This window comes from Bos mutus, chromosome 7 (genome assembly GCF_027580195.1).
Source record: "Bos mutus isolate GX-2022 chromosome 7, NWIPB_WYAK_1.1, whole genome shotgun sequence".
NCBI lineage: Eukaryota > Metazoa > Chordata > Mammalia > Artiodactyla > Bovidae > Bos > Bos mutus.
The window spans coordinates 74,805,583-74,825,684 of record NC_091623.1 but is presented as its reverse complement, the minus strand read 5'-3'; the positions used below and the strand labels follow the sequence as shown (position 1 = coordinate 74,825,684).

The window sequence follows — 20,102 nt, the reverse complement described above, 5'->3', positions numbered from 1 at the left end:
GCTCACCTAACAGAGACTATTTAAAAACAGAAGAAACTCATTTACCAAGACCAAGAATTGATAAGCTTTAGATTTATTTTTCCTGCTTCCAAATGGAATATGGGATTGAGGGCAGTATGATATCACTTGTGGAAAATAAAGAATACTATTTTTCTTTGCACATTAAGTTATAATGTGTAAATGTTGTCCCACATGTGATTGTGTGTATTCTTTATATGACATAACCCAATTTCCTTTTTGACATGGTAAATCCATGCAAAGATTTCAGCAAGGCATTTTTATAAAGTCTCCCATGATATCTTCATGGACAAGATGGAGAAATATGGGCTGGATGATAAAACACTTGTGTGAACTCTCATGCTGCCTATATTTTGTTCCTTTTTGGACACCAAATTTTCAGTGAGACATTGACAAAGTGGATTTCCCTGTAAGAAAATGGTCAGAATGATGAAGAATCTGGTAATCCTATCCTAGGAGGGATGAAATGTTTGATCTTTGAAAAACGAAGACTCTGGGGGAACCAGGGAAGGGGTATGTGTCTGTGACAGAGTGGAATGAGTGTACCTCTGTGGGGTAACAGAGGTCCAAATCATGAATTTTCCTTTACTACAAATGGCTTTGTGTCATCCATATGCACTTACCATGCTCTGTACTGGAACTCCATTGTTTGCAGCAATATCTACAGGGCTGAGTGGGTAGTGCAAGGCAGTGGGAGACAGAGAGCCAGAACTAGAGAGAAGGGGGGTAGGAAAATGAGAAAACCTGGGGGAAGAGTCAGCAGCCCCAAGGAGATGTTAATACTCACAGAGTAAGCTCATATTATAGATATGGCATCTCTGGAGTGATTCCAGATGGAAGGCAACAGGATTCTATCACAAAACAGATGGAATGTGGCTTCAGAATGGTCAACTGAAGATGGTAGGAGGACCAAATCTGGAATAGGACTGTATATGAGGGAGATCCTTCCAAGAACTGGTGGAAACCATCGCAAACAGGCCATACCTGGATGTGGACCTGGCAGGAACACAGTTGGAAAGGAATCTCCTGCCAGCCTGGATATAAGGGCAGGGGAGGTGTTCTCAGAAAGCCTACTGAAGGTGTGAGATGGGAACAAAGTCTAGGAAGAAAGGGATTTGTCTGCCCCAGAGGAGACAGAGAAAGCTGTCTCCTCTAGGCCAACTGGACCATAGATTTGCCTGAAATTTCACTTTAGGATGAGCATTCCTTTGCTATAAATCTAAATGGTCCTTAAGAGTTTCTTATCAAAATGCCAGCAACCTCACGAGTAATAATATATTATGTGTTCCAGTGCATTAAGACTTTCATGAGGCTTAGTTTTGGAAGCGGCACTCATCTCTATTAGTGGCATCTAGTGGGATCCAGATGCAAGATGAGGAATCTGCTCTGTCTAATTAGATTAGGAATCTGCTGTGTCTAGTTTAGATGATTGGTTGGAAGAGCAAATGAGGGCACAATGCACTGCCTGGAGCTGGAAGACCTTGGTGGGCAGGGACAAACCCTGACTGCCGAGTAGCCTGAGAGCCCTGCATATCTGGAAGCAAAAACAGGTGGAGAATGGGGCCCAGGAAACAGGAAAAGAGCAAAAGAGGGGATGTGTGAGGGTCCCTGAGGCCCTCATATCATAGTTCAGCAAAAAGCCAGGCCCACTTGTTACTGCTTTATTTCACATCTCTATGCCAACAGCAAAACCAACATACATTCATTGAGTTTCTTCCATAATTTGAAAATATTATTATTAACAGAATAACTGAAAGAAAACCATTTGGTCATTTATAAAGCATGAAGTTGCTAAAATTAGTTTTAACCTAGGTCCATCACTGTAAAAACTAGACATCTGTCATTGGCAAGATGCAAAGATCCAATTTCTCCTTGCCATTTTTTTTCACACCCAGAACCCAGAAAATACTAGAAGAGAGAGAAGGATGACACTCAGAAAACCAAACTCAATACTCCAAAATAAGTGCATTAAATGCATGCACTTGAATTATATGTGACATGCAAGCTGATTCAGTTCTCCTTATCTTAGAAAATAAGATGGAAGCCCAGTGGTGTCCTAAAACCAGTTACACTGACAGTTCTCTGAAGTGACAGCTATTAGAAACAGAGAAATACCAAAATTAAGAAAGCTCAACAGCCTGGGGTCATCTGCACAGAAAGAGCTTCAGTTGTCTAGAAATCCATGAGGGCATTGGAATGTTAAAGTTTACAATTAAAGAAAAGTTATTAAGAAAATATGGAATAGGATTAAGTTTTAAGAATACTAGCCTTCAATTAAGCTTTACAATCTATATAATCTGCATCTTATTGGTGTTTCTTCTAATAACTGAAATTACTTCATATCTTAAACATATCCCTAGGCATAGCAGAGTTAATAAAGATTACATAGCCACTGAATCCTCAAGTCTTGGACTGATGAAAGTGAAAGTTGCTCAGTTGTGTCTGACTTTTTGTGACCCCATGGACTATACAGTCCATGGAATTCTCCAGGCCAGAATACTGGAGTAGGTAGCCTGTCCCTTTTCCAGGGGATCTTCCCAACCAAGGGATCAAATCCAGGTCTCCCGCATTGCAGGTGGATTCTTTACCAATTAAGCTATCAGGGAAGCCTCTTGGACTAATGAGAGGCAGGTAATCACTGATAAGGTATTGTGGTAGGGGAAAAAATGTGGACAGACTTAATGTTTACATAAATTCAGACATGAATAGGACTCAAGTATCTTTCATAAAACATGAAGAAAGAAAGATATGTTGTAGAAGGAACATTATACAAAAACAGCCTACAGAAAACAGATTACAGATTCACCAAGCTGACCTACCTGTGACAGCTGCTCACTTCTAAAGTCAAGAGGTAGAGTGTGAGAGTCTGGAGGCTCCTGGCTAACTCAGGTGGCCAGAGCCACTGGATAGGGTCTTCTCCTTCCAATTCACCTTCCTAGATCTGATCCTTACTTAGTTACTGTCCCACAGGTATTACTCCTGTAGAGGATAATCCACAGTCTATCTGAGAAGAGCACATTCCACCCCACCCAGGAAGTGCAATTTGTTAGAGGTTCACTGCATACTTCTATGACTAAGATAGAAGAGACAGGATATAAAAGATACAAATTCCTATTTAGCCCATGCCTTCTCAATAAACATTTTTAAAAAGCCTATGTGAAGATATTAAATATGATTGCCTTCACACAAGTCAGCATAGAAATTTGAAAAACTTATCAATTACTAAAAATAGTAAATTTTATTTACCTAGGTAGGGCTTTCACAAAATTTTATTTCTTTTTTCATTTTTTAAATTATTTTTTTGTTTTTTAATTTTTACCATGTTGTGTTGGTTTCTGCCATACAACAACACGAATCAGCCATAATTATACAATAAACTATTGAAGAAGGTAAGAAAATTACATGTTTTAAAATAAGATTTTGGTAGATATGACAGACATTTATCATTGCCTTTCCAGCTTTCATTATACTTTCTTATGCCCTTAATTTTCAGAGCTCACCCCTTGCTCTCTTTCAAGCTACTGGACAGCTCAGGGCTCCCCAAGCCCCAGAGGAAGTCAACCACCCAGACCTAAGGCAATCAACGCATAGAATTTCTCTAAATCATATTCATGATTGGGAAGAGGATGGGCATGTGATATAAACCAGTTCAATCAGAGTGAATCTAAAAAGTTTTCAGGATCAAGTGGAAAAGAGGCAGTGGGTAATGAAGCGCTGAGGCTGAAACAGGTGCAGCAACGCTGCTGCCCATGCAGGGTAGACAATCTGAAGGAAGAAGAAATGGAGAGACGGAGAGAAGTAGAGCTCTGGTCATACCATCTGAGTCCCTTCATCATACAGCCCTTACTACCTTTCACTTCTGATGGCCATTAAATTCTCCTTTTGCATAAGCCCATTTGTGTTGGTTTCCTATTAATAACCACCAACACACACAGAAGTCTCTCAGTGGTGTCCGACTCTTTGCGACCCCATGGATTGTAGCCCACCGGGCTCCTTGGTCCATGGGGTTTCCCAGGCATGAATGCTGGAGTGGGTTGCCGTTTCCTTCTCCAAATAACCACCAAAGTCACTGGCTAGCATGATTTCATACAAATGAGATGCTACCCTATGGAAATGTATGTTTACAGAGCCAATACAACCATGCATCGTTAATACTTTTCCCTCTAGATTCTATTTTCCTCTTTTGCTAAACCTCAGGAATCACAAATTCTACCTGCTCACAGGACTCTTGACTTTTGCATCTTTAATCTAACAGAGTGGAATGTTTCTTCTTGCTTTCTTATAACCCTCAAATCAGGATTATTTATTTCACCAAATTTTCGTTAATTTTTTTCTCACTAACCTGTAATTTTTTCTTAAATTTTTCTTTTTTTTTTTTTCCACTGAAATCTACTACAAAACGTTTCCTCTAGAACAAAAACTTTCCCTGAAAATTGCAAAAGCTGAAAAACAATGGGCTTGAAATGGTAGATAATTCAAAAATTCCTCTTGAGGATTATTCTCAAAGATAATTATTATATAATAGGCTCTAGGTTCATCCACCTCATTAGAACTGACTCAAATGTGTTTCTTTTTATAGCTGAGTAACATTCCATTGTGTATGTGTACCGCTACTTCCTTATCCCTTCATCTATCAATGGACACCTAGGTTGCTTCCAGGTCCTAGCTACTATAGTGCTGCAACGGGAGGCAGGTACAAGAGGGAGGGGACATACATATGTATACCTATGACTGATTCAAGTTGATGTATGGCAAAAAATCATCAAAATATTGTAATTATCCTATATTTTTTTAAAAGAGGAGGGTTCGGGATGGGGAACACATGTATACCTGTGGCGGATTCATTTTGATATTTGGCAAAACTAATACAATTATGTAAAGATTAAAAATAAAATAAAATTAGAAAAAAAAAAAAATAAAAAAAAAAAAAAAGATAATTATTATATTTGGCCTATATAATATTGTACATAAAATACATAGAAACAGTTTAAAGGGGAATAAGGCAATGGCACCCCACTTCAGTGCTCTTGCTTGGAGAGTCCCGTGGACGGAGGAGCCTGTTGGGCTGCGGTCCATGGGGTCGCTGGGAGTCGGACACGACTGAGCGACTTCACTTTCACTTTCATGCATTGGAGAAGGAAATGGCAGCCCACTCCAGTGTTCTTGCCTGGAGAATCCCAGGGACAGGGGAGCCTGGTGGGCTGCCGTCTATGGAGTCGCAGAGTCGGACACAACTGAAGTGACTTAGCATAGGGCTCCAATCTAAAACATGCAAAAAAAAAAAAAAAACCCTACCCATGAGTAAAACAGTCAAAGGTATTTCAAACATGTCCTGTGTCCCCCAATCAGCCTTAGAGCCAGTTCTAAGATGCCTCAGCAAGGTTAGCCTGATTCCCTTGGGCTCAACTGAAGCTGGCTCTTTCTCTCTGCACAGCATTGTTCACATGCCCTGAGATGGAGAGAGAGCGAGCCTTCAAAGTGTTTCTTTTTGAATGGGGATAAAGTGCCTATTGAGACCAAGAAAGCAGCTTCATTGTAGGGCTGACCTAGCCACAGTGCCCACATTCCCCAGAGGTACAGACCATAGCTGGAGTGGAGGAAATGTCATAGAGCAGTTTTGTACAAATGAAATTTGAGAAATTTGCACGATACATGTGGAGCCCATTGTTCACATCTAACCTTGTTAGCTGTTTTCCTCCCGAGAGCACAAAAGCGTTACTCAGAGTAAAAAAGAAATCCCGTTGGATGAAGGAGAAACCTGAGGGGTCTCCTGAAGGACCCTTCTCTGCAGGCAGGCCTTATTTCATGCCAAGTGAGTTCAACAGAGGCCGACTGAAAGGAGATCACAAGTATTTACCTTTCTCCTCCATCTGTTTTAATCAGTTTTATTGAAAAGGGGGCGAAAATGACAACACTCTCCTCATTCTTGAGCTCTTGATGCATTCATTTTACATATTTTTTTATGGAAGAGTAGACTTTTAAAACAACAAAAGAAAATGTCATGGGAACAGACTTAAAGCCGATAGACTGATTTCTTACCTTAGCTACACTTAGCTACATCCACCCAGTCCTGTCATTTCTTACAAATGATACTACATCAGAACAGAGATCACCGTAAACATCACCCACTTCTAATAACACTACAGCAGTGCTCACCCAGAGAGCTGTACAGGGGATGAGAAGATAGAATAATAGTTTATAAATGTATTTATTTGATTATTAGATTAACATAAGTATAAATAATCCAAAAAAGGATGTTCCAAGATCTATCTATATTTTCCCTTGTACATATGGTTAAATATGTGTAGCAATTAACCTCAATTAATATATTTGTTTTTTTCCAATAAATATTAAATACATGCTTTATGCCCAGTAATGTGCTACATGCTAAAAAATAAAAAAGAACTATCTGCTTTCAAAGGTTCTTCCCTCTGGTAAGAAAAACAAGAAAATAGACAGGGTTCTATAAAGTTTAAGTAAATAATGTTGAATAGTAAGGAAAATGAACATATATTCAGGTGCAAGTGTTAACAGAACAGGTCACATGGCACACTGCCAAGAAGCTTCTCAGGCTGGACTTACCTTGGTAAATTTCCATGTCCAAGGCCTAGCCTGCTTCCTAGAAAGCTCAAACATCTGATTTTGTCAGCACACTGAGCATGAATCTGTCTCTGTAACATTAACTTATATTAACTGAGCTTACCAACTTTAATGCATAACCTGGAATTCTAACTAATGAGTTGATAATGAACAGAGAAAGCACCCCACTCCGGTTTTCCTGCCTGGAAAATCCTATGGACAGAGGAGCCTGGCAGGCTACAGTCCATGGGGTTGCAAAGAGTCAGACATGACTGAAATGACTCAGCATGCACCCAGTTTATAATGAAACATGTATTGTTATGAGGATTAGGGACAGAGGGCTTGTGATGACACAACATGTTCACTCTGCTTCTGAAGACAGATCTTCCTACACATTCTCAACCTTGCTTATACTCAAAAAAAATATATAGCTAACTACAGAGTCAAAACTAGGGCAATGACTTAAATGCAACACACATTTGATGACTTCAGGCTATGACACCATGAAGAATCCATCTCCACACTAGTGAAACCTGCTGAGAATACCTGAATCATTAAGATGACAGTCACCCTACTCCTGGCCAAGACAATGGCATGCTTTCCCTGCTGACCAGCCTACTCCCTCATTAACTCATTTTTTAAGTATATCTAATTTTAATGTATGTATATACTTTTATAACTGCAAAAAAAAATTAAGAACATTTAAATTACCTGTAATCCTAGATAGTGGAATGCATTTCCCCCCAACATTTATTACATTTGCAGAGAGAGATGTATGTATATATGTACATGCATGTGTGCATGCTGAATCACTTTAGTCATGTCCAACTCTCTGTTATCCTGTGGACTGTAGCCCGCCAGGATCCTCTGTCCCACGGGATTCTCCAGGCAAGAATACTGGAATGGGTTGCCATGCTCTCCGCCAGGGGATCCTCTTCAAGGAGTAAACACACGTCTCTTTACATCTCCTGTGTTGGTAAGTGGTTTCTCTACCACTAGCGCCACCCAGGAACCCCGCAGGTATATGTATCCCATGGTAAGCAGGGGGCTCTGGAATGTTCCTTGTCAGTGTGGTGTCATATCTAAAGATATTTCAGTTCAGCATCTAAAATAACTGAAAAGTAACTTAAATACTTGCAAAAGTCCCTTATTTTAAAAAAAGGAAAAGAAAAAGCAGGAATATATTTACTAGAAATTCTTAAAAATCTTTTTACCTCATTTGATTTATTCTCTATTAATATTTCACACCTATAATTCTTTCCCACCCCCAAAATATATTTAATCCCTTCAAAACTCACTCAGTCTTTTCAAACCAACAAGCTCTCTGGCTTCCTCCTTTTTCTTCTTAGTCTTTCCATTTCCAGTGTAAATATAGCTATTACCTCCTCAGCATCAAAGCCTTTCAGCATCTATTTTTCCACAAATCTGTAAGCAGAGTGAGGGGAGTGACTGTCTTTCTCCTTTACAAAAAAGCCCTAGTGCCAAACAAAGTGTGTTAATACATTTGTGATCACTGAACATACACACATATTCAGGGTTTTACAGAATGAATTAATCCTCTATATACCTTTGAATCACTTACATTTTAAATTGTGAGTAATTTCCAAAGTCACAGCAATTTCTTCCTATAGACCACTTCTTATCGATGGCATAATATTCCACTACAGAACTGTTTCATGGAACAATCATCATTCATTGTTGAAAAACATCATCATTTCCCAATTTGGATTTTTTTCCCTTTTCTCTGCATAAATAATGAATCAATAAACATCTTTGCACAAAACTGTCCTGATTATTCCCTTAGAGTAACTTTCTAGAAGTAGAATCACTGGATCTGACAAAAAATGAACTTTTTAAGGTCTCAATACAGATTACCAAATGGCTTTAGAGAACAATTCCAATTCCAATCCCACGGCACCCAAGAGTGCCCTTCTTCCTAAGCGCTTAGCAACACAGAGTATCCAGGGTTTTGCTTTTATCTTTTCAAAACTGAAATTTGAAAAAACAACATATTTCTTTTAGATATATTGATACCTTCAGTAAAGACTGACTTGAATTTTGAATCAATATGTACTAAATCTTATAGTACATATAGTACTAAATCTTATATGCTATACAGTTAAAGTTTCCAAGGTGACCCTACACCCTCTATTTCCAAATTGCCTTAAATTTTTCTGGAGTAAGCTGAAGTAAAAATGAATGCATTCTCCAAGTTCTGGATGAACACCTCACTGCTGCTTCCAGGTGAGATAATTGAGGACTATGAGCAATAGAAACACATTAAAAAATCTTTAGGGGAAACATGGAAGGCTTTTTAGAGGAGAAAAAGGGAGTTTTGAACAAAGTTCTTTAAAAGCTAGACCATGGAGATAAGTAAACATCCTGAATTATTACATTAGTGGCCCCCAATGAACCATGTGTTCTGGCATCCAGGCTCCTGTATAGTCCTTTCCCACACTGACTCTGAGCTTGACCACGTGACCTGATTTGGTCAAGGGAATACCAGCAAATATGACATCATGGAGGCTTTAGAAGCACCCATTCTTTAGGACTAGCCCACCATCATGTGAAGGAGCACAGATGAAAGATCACAAAGAGAGAGAGGATTGGTCACTCCAACTGTTCCAACTGAGGCGCCAGACACATGAATAAGGCTATATAAGACCCTCTGATCCCCAGTCAAACTGCCAGCAGACCACAGTCACATCAGTGAGATCAAGTGAGGTCAACAGAAAAACCGTGCAGACAAATCAGAGTTGCTTTCACCCATAAATCTAGGGATTTATACAGCAATTGACAACTGATGCAACACATTCTAGACATAATAAATAGCATTCATTCAACATTTATTGAGCACTTGGAGTGCAGAGTCTTAAGAGAGACTTGCATGTTAATAAAATAACCACACAGTGTAACAAAGGTTGTAGTACTTGGTAGGGAGTGGCATAAAGGAAGGAGTTATCTACCCTATTTTGGATCATCAGAAGTTTCAAAGCAAAAAACTACATCAAAGTACATCAACTTTGTCTTGAAAAATCGCCATGCCAACTACAAAGAAAAAGATAATAATGGATAAAGGAAATAGTGATGGTGTAGAAATGAGAAATAAAACAGGATGCTCAGGTACCTTCATATGACTTCATTCAATAAAACTACAGCTACGTGTTGGAGAGAAGCAAAGGACAAAGTTCTTCAGGCTCAGATGAGAACTAAATTCGTAGTAGCTCCATTTTACACATATTATGTGGGACAGTCAAAACAGAAGCAAATTTGTACTCTTAAGCCTACACTGCCCTGCCTTTCTAGAATGTCCAACTTCTTTGGATCTAAATGCATCACAGTTTATAAATGTCACATTTAAGTTTGACTTAAGGTGATAAGGGAAGAAGTATTCAGCAGTAATGAATCGTATGCCACTCTGGAGAGACAGCTCAGTCAGAAAGAAGTCTATCCCAGTGAATTCCTCATTCTGTGTCTAATAGCTAACTTATAATTCAGCTAGACTTCAGAAACTTTGTCTTAAAATTACAGAAATCTGATATGACTCAACCCAACAAATTTTAGACAATTTAGGAAATACAGAGATGCAAATAATATCCAACAAATAACATGAAACCAGCAGCACTAGAACACTGTGAGTGTTCCAATTATTTATTCTAATTAAATAAATAGGTCAAGTTTGTTGTTTTAAACAAGCCACTACATTTTTTTGATAAAAAGAAACAGAGTAAAATGAAATACCACCAGCTAATCTTTAGCTAGGAAGAAATAATTTATTGAGTCTCTAAACTCCATTTCCATATGAAGGCAGGATTTTACATTAGTTAGAATATAAACAATTAATATATTAATAATATATTAGTTATTAATGTAACTAATAATATAAAAATAAAAGAAGTAAAAACAAAGTCAAATTCTAGTTTGTAAATATCTATACTGATGATGGCTGACCAACAACTGCTTTATATATAAAAGAGAGAGCAGGAACTTAAAACTTGGTATTAGAAAATGTGTTAGGTGGAAGCTCAAGAACAGCCCTCCACACAGCCACACACTATGAAGATCCATCCCAGAATAGACGGTGCCTCCCTTAACCTCAACAGTTGATATTTACAGAGGAGCCTCCCTCTCACTCCAGATAAGGAATGACAGACCAGGCAACAAAATTAGTGAAGGTCAATAGAACTAGAGTCAGCAGTTAATCGATTGCAGAAGGAAAGCTTCACTGAAAGGAGCCAGACCCCTGTTTTCTCAGGATAATCAAATGCCTGACTCATGTAGATAGACTCATAAAATTGACTTTTTTTTTTTTTCCTCTTAGTCTAATTGACTGATGCCTGGGTATCACATAAACCTTGGGTGTCCTCAAGATAAGACCTAATACTCTACTACTAAAGCCAGACATCTAATTACTTTCATTCCACATGAAAGATAGCCCAGTGGAATGGATGGATGTCTCCCATCAAGACAAGGCCTTTCTTTCAAACTGTCAAGGAGCTGTGCAGAAGCCCTATCGAGGAACACCTTCTGTAAGTCATACTAATCAGATAAACCTTTAGCCACAAATATTAATAGCAAAGATGAAGTTATAACTACAAAATACACTATACATGTTAAGTAGTACTCTGCATTCTGTGTTGCTTACTTAAACTGACCCTAATATAGTGTTTTACAACTTTAGATCTGATTTTTATAAATAATAGATCAGACCTAGGAGAACTTTAAAGCTTTTCTAGCCTAGTAAATCACCAAAAAGCAAAACCTCTTGTACAATAGCTCTGGAAACTTGACATAAATGTGCATGATGAAAGAAAAGAGGTGAAAAACACAGATTATTAAGGTAAAAATAAAATCTTAAAGTAGCAAATTTCATTTTTGAATAGTTCTAATTATAAGAAAATTCTCTCATAAATAGGGCTAACTATGATTCTTAAATTTTCCACCCAATGATATCTTCTAAAAAGCTATGGAAACTAGTATACTTGCTTTTATGTGCATACAAAGCAATACAACCAAGCTTTATTATGTTTTTCTCTTGCAAATTTTTTAGTATTTCTGACTTAAGAAATCCTGTTCAACTTCTATCTTAATATTCAAATAGTTTTCAAAAATTTAACTATATATCTTTAAAATTAGTATTTTCTAATGTGTTTCTTATCCAATACCTTCCAGCAGTAATATTTTGAGCACACCTTCAAATATGTGTGTACAAATTACATGCATGTGTTTCTTTACTACCAAATTATTAAAATACATACATCAATATGAATTTTTATTAGATAATTTAGAAAAATAAAGAATTCTACTTGACCCATTAAACACAGTATATTACATTCACACATTTATCACTACTTTGTCCCAACCCCACAAAAGTGACAGTAAAAGATTTATTAGAGATAACAGAAAATTGCAATCTTGCAAGTAATGGGGGCAGGAGCAGGGGTCTGAGAGAAGTAAAGTGACTAGAAAGCTCAACTCACAATACAGATTTCTCCTAGAAGGACTCAGAAACTAGAGGTACTGTCTAGAAGTTTTGAGGATTCGTTGGAAGATCCCATCTCTGTTTTATGCAGCTGAATGAATTCTCTTACCCCTCACCCCAAGCTACACATTCTGGCAAAAAACAGTAAGTTTACTTTCTAGAAAGCTTTGCATGGTTGAGTGAGGCACTGTACTGAGAATGATCAAGTTAAATTCTGCATACAGAAAGATGAGACCTCCAGCCCCGCCTTGCGTTTCTCAGCTACTGGCATGCTAGAAGCCACATTTATTCCATCCATGCATGAAACTAAAAATTCCTCTGAGGAAATGGAACTGCTAAGTGAATAGCTACATTATTTGGCTATACCAAAGTGAAAAACCTGCTCATTGCCTTTCTATCCTATTATGAAGCTCCCCAATAGATAACCCTCAATTGTACATACAGAAATTTCATCATTAAGCTTTTTATGTCTCATTTGTTAATATGAACAAAGGGCCAAAGATCATCAGAAACTTGAGGAAGGTCTCTGACATGAAAAACAGAGATCAAAACTAACAGAGGAGAAAAAAAAAAAGGCACTCAGAAGAAATACAGCACAGATTAAAACAACAACGGCAAACTATAACTAGAGCTCTACTAGAAGATACTATAACTGTGAAAAAAGAATAATGTGTTATTAATATAACCAAAGAATAACACAGAGAAAGAAAGACCTCTTGGAAATAAAAATGTTAGCCAAAAAAAGTTTAATATATGGATTGGGAGACAAGGGTGATAAAATATACCAGAAAGTAGGACTAAAAAGCAGCAATTCTTCAGCACTCAGCCTTCTTTATGGTCCAACCCTCACATCCATATGTGACTACTAGAGAAACCATAGCTTTGATTACAGGGATTTTTGTCAGCAAAGTGATATCTCTGCTTTTTAATACGCTGTCCAGGTTTGTCATAGCTTTTCTTCCAAGTAGAAGTGTCTTTTAATTTTGTGGCTGCAGTCACCATCTGCAGTGATTTTGGAGCCCAAGAAAATAAAATTTGTCACTGTTTCTACTTTTCCCCCATCTATTTGCCATAAAGTGATGGGATGGGGTGCCATCAACTTAGTTTTTTTAATGTTGAATTTATGCTTTTGAACTGTGGTATTGCAGAAGACTCTTGAAAGTCATTTGGACAGCAAGAAAATCAAGTCAATCCTAAAGGAAATTAACCCTGACTATTCATTGCAAGGACCGATGCTTAAGCTGAAGCTCCAATACTTTGGTCATCTGATGAGAAGATCTGACTCACTGGAAAAGACCCTGATTCTAGGAAAAACTGAGGGCAAGAGGAGAAGGGGAAGACAGAGGATGAGATGTTGGATGGCATCACTGACTTGATGGATACGAGTTCGAGCAAACTGTGGGAGATAGTGAAGGACAGGGAAGCCTGCATGCTGCAGTTCATGAGGTCACAAATAGTCAGACATGACTGAACAACAGGACTGCAAAATAGATGGAAAACAAGAGAGAAATGAAAAAATTAAGATAAATACGGAAGTTCCCATATCTAATTAATAAGAATTCTAGAAAGAGAGAATAGAGAAAAAAGAGGGAACTAAAATAAAAATAATACAAGAATAAAGTTTTCAGAACTGAAGGATATGAGTGCCTAGGTTGAAATTAACCAAGTACTCCACACAATAAAAGAACAAATATCTACAATCAGACATATAATTGTGAAATTTCAGATCACTGGATGAAAAAGAAACCTTTATAAAAGTTCCCAGAAAACAATAAAGCATCAGGAATCAACATGACATTGAACTTGATGGCAATCTTGGAAACTGGAAGTAGAGGAAATAACGTCTTATGAAGAAAAAAAAATTCTGAACTCCAACACTATCTTCATCAAAATTATCAAACAAGGCATTTCAGACAAGCAAATTCTTGAAAAGTTTATCTCCCACATACCTTCTATCAGGAAGCCATTGGAGAATGGGATCCACCAAAATGAGGAGAAAAGCAATAAAAAAAACATGCGAATAAAGTAAGAAATCAACAAAGAAAAGAGACAAAGGAATTCCAAGATGGTGAAGGAAAGTCAAAGGACAATAGCTATGCAGTAGATCTAGGAAACAATCAATCTATTACCATAATAATGTAACCACTGATTGTTAAACAAAAATTTTACATAAACATACTGAGGCAATGGCAGTAAGCAAGAGTATGAGTAAGCAGAATACAGAACAAAATCCTCATCTTTCATAACAGAAAACAACAGGTAATGTTTACAATAGAAAAATCAAGAAATAGTAATATGGGTATACTACTTAGAAATATAAACAAGTGGCAAAGAAAATAGCCTCTGGGGAGAAGGAATGAGGGTAGCAATGAGTGTAACTGGGAAACACCATTTTTCTGTTATAAACTTTCAAATGGTTAAGTTTTATTCACTATTTCATTCACAAAGAAAATAAATAAGTTACAAAGGGAAATTAACAATTTTAATATTTTATTCCTGGAAGTGAGAAGATTACAGACAGTATACACATTCCACTCTGCATACTATCACTTTATACAGTAAGACAACTAAGACCTTATTTCAATAACAAGGCTTCCTAGGAGCTCTGCAAATGAGAAGAGGTCACAGGAAAAAAGTAGAATTCCAAGAGAATGCTCCAGCCTATCTTAGATAATCTATGAACATGTCATGTAAAACCAGGAAGCCTATATACCCTGTGTCAGTTCTAGGCATCCAGAAGCTCAGTTCCCTTTATCTACTCAATGCAAAGATTCTGGTTCCATACTGGTTGGAAAAACTACCCGAATGAGCACTAGTTAAAATGCAAAATCCACAGGCTACTTGGCTCCATGAGTTTCTATTTAGTAGAAAGTGTCATTGGAACCCAGGAATCTGCATTTTTACAATTGTCACAGGTGATTTTATGTCAGATCAGATCAGATCATTTGCTCAGTTGAGTCTGACTCTTTGCGACCCCATGAATCACAGCATGCCAGGCCTCCCTGTCCATCACCAACTCTCGGAGTTCACTGAGACTCACATCCATCCAGTCAGTGATGCCATCCAGCCATCTCATCCTCTGTCGTCCCCTTCTCCTCCTGCCCCCAATCCCTCCCAGCATCAGAGTCTTTTCCAATGAGTCAACTCTTTGCATGAGGTGGCCAAAGTACTGGAGTTTCAGCTTTAGCATCATTCCTTCCAAAGAAATTCTAGGGCTGATCTTCAGAATGGACTGGTTGGATCTCCTTGCAGTCCAAGGGACTCTCAAGAGTCTTCTCCAACACCACAGGTCAAAAGCATCAATTCTTCGGTGCTCAGCCTTTTTCACAGTCCAACTCTCACATCCATACATGACCACAGGAAAAACCATAGCCTTGACTAGACAAACCTTTGTTGGCAAAGTAATGTCTCTGCTTTTGAATATGCTATCTAGGTTGGTCATAACTTTCCTTCCAAGGAGTAAGCGTCTTTTAATTTCATGGCTCCAGTCACCATCTGTAGTGATTTTGGAGCCCAGAAAAATAAAGTCTGACACTGTTTTCACTGTTTCTCCATCTATTTCCCATGAAGTGATGGGACCAGATGCCATGATCTTCGTTTTCTGAATGTTGAGCTTTAAGCCAACTTTTTCACTCTCTTCTTTCACTTTCATCAAGAGGCTTTTGAGTTCCTCTTCACTTTCTGCCATAAGGGTGGTGTCATCTGCATATCTGAGGTTATTGATATTTCTCCTGGCAATCTTGATTCCAGTTTGTGTTTCTTCCAGTCCAGCGTTTCTCATGATGTACTCTGCATATAAGTTAAATAAACAGGGTGACAGTATACAGCCTTGACGAACTCCTTTTCCTATTTGGAACCAGTCTGTTGTTCCATGTCCAGTTCTAACTGTTGCTTCCTGACCTGCATACACATTTCTGAAGAGGCAGGTCAGGTGGTCTGGTATTCCCATCTCTTTCAGAATTTTCCACAGTTTATTGTGATCCACACAGCCAAAGGCTTTGGCATAGTCAATAAAGCAGAAATAGATGTTTTTCTGGAACTCTCTTGCTTTTTCTATGATCCAGAGGATGTTGGCAATTTGATCTCTGGTTCCTCTGCCTTTTCTAAAACCATCACTGATGCCCAGATCTTGAGAAGAACATCATGGTGTTCTTCCTGAATTCCATGCTTTAAGTCAGGGATTGGCCAACTTCAGTAAGGGACCAGATAGTTAATATTTTAGGCTTAACCAACCATTCAGTCTCTACAGCAAGTATTCATTCCCACTAATGTGTGATAGCAGCCACAGATAATATGTAAATAAATGAAAGCAGCTATGAGCCAATAAAAATGCAGTTGTGGACACTGAAATTTAGACTTTATACAATTTTGACCTGTTACTAAACATTATTCTTCCTTTGATTTTTTTTTTTCAACCATTTAAAATATAAAAGCCGTTCTCAATTTCAGAGCCTTTCAAAAATAAGTGGAAGACCTGATTTGGCCCTCAAAGAGTAGTCACCTGACCCCAGCTCCAGGGCACTCCACTAAATGAGCAGTAACACCAAGATAAATCCATGGAAAGAAGGAAGCTCCAAAACCAGAGTTAGAAAAGATCTGCTATTTTACATAAAGTGAAAAAGTGAAAGTGAAAATGAAGTCGCCCTCTACAAATCAGTGAAATTTGTGCTTCCTCCCTTCCACACATAGCCTACTAGAGAGAATGATTTATGACTTCCTGTCACTCCCTGTAGTCTTATCCTATTCTTCTAGAGGTTTCTTTGATGATTATATTAATCTGATTTCACACAAATAAAAATACTAGGTGGGAAAAATGAGCACACAGAGTTATTTCCCCAAAGTCCTTTTTTCCTTCTATGATTAGGAACCCCTCCAGAAATCAGGCTTTCAGAAGGACTTCACACTATTTTCTTAGTTTAACCATATGAATTTTTAGGTTATCTAATAAGCAAGTCAGAGTCATGGGTATCCAATAATACGCTTACATTTTAAACTTCTCTGAATTATAAGCTACCGTAACACCAAACCAGAATCTTAGCATCTAAATAAATCATTCATCTTCTTGTCATTAACTTAGTATTTACCATGTGACAACACAGGATGCACAAGTTAGTAAGATTATATCATTACACTAGAAGCTAGTGTAGCTTATAGAAACTGGCCCCTAAAAGTGATTATTGGTTCATAACCCTGATGAATTCTGCATCAGCTTATAGGGTTTAGAAGCATTTTTTTGACCAGGACATTAGATAATTTTTCTCTCAGGTTTCAAGCTTCCATTAAGATGATCTGGTACCTGTGAGGTTCTCTGTGTCTTTTTTCCTTTCAAGCACCCACATTTAGATTAATAACCATGTCAATTAAAGATTATCTTTTAAACATTTGAATTAAGGTTCTCCCTTTACTACTAACCAGTCCATTCTAAAGGAGATCAGCCCTCGGTGTTCTTTGGAAGGAATGATGCTAAAGCTGAAACTCCAGTACTCTGGCCAGCTCATGTGAAGAGTTGACTCATTGGAAAAGACTCCGATGCTGGGAGGGATTGGGGGCAGGAGGAGAAGGGGACGACAGAGGATGAGATGGCTGGATGGCATCACCAACTCAATGGACTTGAGTTTGAGTGAACTCCGGGAGTTGGTGATGGACAGGGAGGCCTGGCGTGCTGCGATTCATGGGGTCACAAAGAGTCGGACACGACTATGTGACTGAACTGAATTGAACTGAACTTTACTACTAAAATATACAGACCAGGTGGACATATATTGTATTACACCGTTTACCATTGATGTGTTATTTTATATTGTTTTTTTAACTAACTGAATAAGCTTACATTATATTTTTATATCTTCAAGTTATAAATTGGAGTGCTTTTCAGAAATATAATCATTTAAATTTTTCATAAATAAAATCTTCATATTAAGATTTCAACTTACATATCTTTGATTTCATCATGAAAGGCAACTGATGATTCCAAATGTAGTACAATTTTTTTGGTTTGTTGTGAGCTGAAAATAAAAAGGAAATGGATACTTCCACACAGTGTTTGCAGACTTGGGTCAATACTGAAATAACTGCATGGCCTTGGAAATGAACCATCTACAATCTGCTAACAGCTCTACCCCACTTGCCTCTTAGATGTCACTTCACATTCAGATCAACAGTTTTCCAAAAGTCAATGCAATTGTGATTTTGCCTCATCTTTCGAGTAATACTTACAGACCTGATCAGTTACTTCACCTTAAAATTTCTTAAAAGACTCAAAAAGTACAAATGTCAGTAGCATCCAGGAGAACAGATGTATAGAAAAGCAAGCAAAAGAAGGCTTTGGCATTTTAATTCTATAGTCAGTTGCATCTCACAGATGCCCAGAATTGTTCCCAATTCAGTGTTAATTCTTCCCTAAAATTCTTCAATATTACATACTACACGCACACATGGGCATTCTCTCCCTCTCTCTCTCTTTCCCTCTCTGCATCCCATTTTTTCTCTGCCTCATTTACTGCTCCACACACACCCTACTCTTGATGCTCTCCAGAAAAGCTAGCCACTTCAACAGTTTTACATTCATTTACCAAATTTAGAATACTTCCTCAGATGCTCATTCTATAACATATGCTTTTAGCACCTTGTCTCAACTTAGGAGGAAAAGCAAGAATGAAATAGTGTCAAGATCTCGCATAAAAGTCTTCAGATTTACCAGAAAGCAACAGAACCATAATCACTTTTGCTTTAGTCTCTGGCATGCATCTTCAATATGCCCTACTCCCCCCAGATACAAACATTCTAGGAAAGTATGAAGAACAGTGGAAGGTGAGCAGTCTCTGAATATGGGGTCAGTTATATCCAGTGCCTAATGAAGTGAGTAAAATAGCTCAGTTGTGTCCAACTCTTTGCAACCCCATGGACTGTAACCCACCAGGCTGTTCTGTCCATGGAATTCTTCACACAAGAATACTGGAGTGGGTTACATTGCCCTTCTCCACGGGATCTTCCCAACCCAGCAGTCAAACCCAGGCTTCCCGCATTCAGGCATATTCTTTACCATTTGAGCTACCCAGGAAGCCCAATGCTTCATAAGACTCCACTAACCTGCTGTCTCGTGCTACTGTCACTTATGTTCAAGACAAACACTATTCCTTCAAAACAATTTGTGCATCATCCCTATACAATAAAATTTTTACTCAAGTACTCCAGCAATCAAAATTGTGTAAAAGGTTTTAAGTGCAGAGAGCAGCAGCAGCAGGAAATGTCCTCCCTAACCTTGCTTCCACCCCCAAGGAACAAAGATTTTGAATGAGCAATTCAGTTCATATAGAAATACAATTATTCTCTACTAAAAACTTACACTAACACTTTCGGCAAATTGCCAAGTCCAAAGTATAAACTGAAAACATCTTAGAAACAATATTTTTATGACTGTTGCGGCTAAGTCACTTCAGTCGTGTCCGACTCTGTGCGACCCCATAGACAGCAGCCCACCAGGCTCCCCCATCCCTGAGATTCTCCAGGCAAAACACTGGAGTGGGTTGCCATTTCCTTCTCCAATGCACGAAAGTGAAAAGTGAAAGTGAAGTCTCTCAGTCAGGTCCAACTCTTGGCGACCCCATGGGCTGCAGCCTACCAGGCTCCTCCGTCCATGGGATTTTCCAGGCAAGAGTACTGGAGTGGGGTGCTGTTAATCTGGCCCGTTTTTGTACCTTTAGATTAGACAGACTTGAAAGCAATACATCAGCAGTCACACATTCAGTGAGATTCTAAAACAAAAGGTTCAGACCCAAATAAACACAGGAGCCAGGCAATAATACAAGTGACTGTGCTCTAGGCCAGGGAAAAATGGACACAGAAGAATGCACGTCCAAAGGGGACAGGCAACACTGACCTCCATCGGTCGCCATGAAGGAACATAGGCTCAAGGAGGCAAACTTTTTCAATTTTTTAAAAGAAAAGAGAAATCTTAAATTTTAAGTGAGATTCCCAATGTGAAATGCTAGCAACTGGCATTTTTTTTTTAATTAAACCATGT

At 38.2% G+C, this 20,102-nt stretch overlaps 1 protein-coding gene across 2 annotated transcripts in view; it reads right to left on the bottom strand.

Moving 5' to 3' along the window:
* Positions 1-1,666: 1,666 nt before the first annotated feature.
* Positions 1,667-20,102, bottom strand: part of DTWD2 (DTW domain containing 2) — a 108,212-nt gene continuing 89,776 nt past the window's right edge. For both annotated transcript variants that reach the window (XM_070374107.1, XM_005890850.3), the window contains one exon: positions 1,667-20,102. This exon is cut by the window's right edge and continues 17,020 nt beyond it. The gene's annotated coding sequence lies outside the window, so the exon portion shown is untranslated.